General features: G+C 54.9%; 2 non-coding genes across 2 annotated transcripts; both read left to right on the top strand.

The window, feature by feature from the left end:
• Positions 1–968: 968 nt before the first annotated feature.
• TRNAS-CGA (transfer RNA serine (anticodon CGA)) lies at positions 969–1050 on the top strand. The gene has a single exon. It is a non-coding gene; the product is annotated as a tRNA-Ser (tRNA).
• An 871-nt stretch (positions 1051–1921) lies between these two features.
• Positions 1922–1994, top strand: TRNAR-ACG (transfer RNA arginine (anticodon ACG)). The gene has a single exon. It is a non-coding gene; the product is annotated as a tRNA-Arg (tRNA).
• Positions 1995–2347: the final 353 nt, after the last annotated feature.

Here is a 2347-nt window from a genome sequence, read left to right as displayed (position 1 = left end):
CGCATGGCTGCCCCAAGGCCTTGAGGTCCCCTCGAGGCCCGCCGCCCTGAATCTAGGGCGAGACCCGCGGGCCGAGTGAGGACTGTCCCCAGCCCCGTCCGGGCCAGGTCGAGGCTTTGCCAAAGAAACGCAAAGGGGAGGATCGAGAGTGCGGAGCGCCGGGGAGGGGAGGCGGGGGTCGCAGTGAGGAACGGGCAGCAGGGCGCTGAGTCGGTGGTTTGTGCAAGCCGTAGAAGCAGCGTCTCAGCCCAAGCACGTCCCCCGTGAGTGGACCGGCGCGCAGAAAGGTGGAGAGTAACCTACCGCGGCTCCCAGGAGCTCCTGGTGTGTGCAAACGCCAGGCAGGGCAGAGGCCCGAACCCTAAGGGGCGAGGGCCAGGAGAGCCCAAGCGCTCTCCCGGTGTCAGAGGGAGTTGAAGGCGCAACTCCGGGAGAAGGCCGGCGCTGCAAGTCACTTGCCTGGGAACCCCTTGGCATTCAGCCCTCTCTTCACTGGGAGGAAGGGGCAGTAAAAGCAGGCACTAGCCCGCGACAGAGACCCAGCAAGGGGAGCTCGGGGGAGGTCTCCTCCACGTGGCGCGGTGGCTGTTATACTTGGCGAACACCCTGAGGTCTCCAGAGGGAGCGGGTGGACCTGCTTCCCACTGGATCCTGAGTGCTATCACAGAGCTACGCTGTTTCGCCACCATCGCACCCACAGTGCGTAGCCCGAGGCCTGTCGCGCCGCCGGTCAACAAGATACATTGCAAATGCTGGAGAAGGCTGGACCGCCTCGCGGTGTGCGGAAGGCGATGCTGAGCTTGTCTGGGTTCCGGGGTGCGTGCTGAAGTTGGGCGATGACGGTGGAAGACACCTTTCTGTGAAAAGCGTGCCCTGTGAGGCCGAATGCAGTCCCACCTCTTCTTTCCCGCTACCCGACCAACAACCTGTTTATCTTTAGCCCGTAAGTATCCCCAAAATCACTCAGGGCTGTGATGGCCGAGTGGTTAAGGCGTTGGACTCGAAATCCAATGGGGGTTCCCCGCGCAGGTTCAAATCCTGCTCACAGCGTCCTCATTTTCTCTCTGGATCCCCACCTTACAAAACTTCATCGCGGTCAGTTTGACAGACGAAAGTAACATTAAAATAATCATAACCCACTGTGCTATCTGTATGGGTAGGCACTGCACTGTTCACAGAGGTGGAGGTACTGAGAATGAGTTTTGGTCTGACAAATTAAAAAACAAAAAAAAACCCTCATCTTAACGGACAAAATCTTCTCTCAAGGCGAGCATTCTGTGTTTTCAGCTGTAGCTAAACACATTTTAAGCCAGGCACACATTTGGTCGTATATGAATTTCTGGTTTCCACTACAAGTGTGATTCTTTAAAATGTACACTTCTATTGAACTCCTGCTTCCTCAGTTGTATTTGTTTCTCTTCGAGTGCCTCATTGAGTTGTAATGCCATCTTACTATAAATCAGTCATAGTGAACGGATAGGGAGAAAGATTCTAATGAATGCCTCCAGAGATACATGTGAAAGCACTTTATTGTGCAGTAATTAAATGTAGTAAGGATTGTTCGTTACTGCTCCACACATCATGAGTCCCCAACGTAAGCACAGCAAAAATAAAATCCAGGTGTGGGCAGATGACTGGCCTGAAAAAGTGATGAAGAGCTCAAAACCAGGCGCAAAAGAGAGAAGGCATTCACACAAACATTGCTTTGGAGAAAGGACCTTCATCCTATCTCAAAGATGAAAGCTGCAGATATCTTAGGGGGACGTACATTATGCAAATGAACCGCAAAACAGATCATGCTTTGCTAGGACCAATACGGGTTCTAATTCCTCTCTAACAAGTCGGTGATGCCTTCTGGTCTGGACCGCACTGTGCAGCACAGTGATGAAAACATTCCTAACCAGGTCACATCCTTAAGCGTGGGCCAGTGGCGCAATGGATAACGCGTCTGACTACGGATCAGAAGATTCTAGGTTCGACTCCTGGCTGGCTCGCGTGCTTATTTACTTTTACTCTTCAATCGGGACCACGTTGAAATCATCCCTACAGTCCCTCCAAAGTATTTTCCTGGGTATGACCCGTCGCCAGGTAACGGGCTGAAGTCTGTAAGACCAGAGCGCGCGAGCGGCCTGCAGGGACCAGTCCACCTTCCGTCTCTTCCCGAGAAAGGACTGGCGGGAAGTGGCCATGAGGAGGGAGGCTTTGGAATCCGAGGCTTTCGTGGAAAATCTCTCGGCCAACACTCCCTCTCGCGGGTGTCGGGCGGCCGGGACGAGTGGGCTGGGCACGGCCGGGGCGAGCGGGCCCTGCAACGGGCGCCTACGGCGGAGGACGCGGCGGGCCGGGG

Source organism: Tupaia chinensis, unplaced genomic scaffold (genome assembly GCF_000334495.1).
Source record: "Tupaia chinensis unplaced genomic scaffold, TupChi_1.0 Scaffold140356_1, whole genome shotgun sequence".
Classification (NCBI taxonomy): Eukaryota; Metazoa; Chordata; class Mammalia; order Scandentia; family Tupaiidae; genus Tupaia; species Tupaia belangeri.
This window is presented reverse-complemented; position numbering and strand designations above follow the sequence as displayed.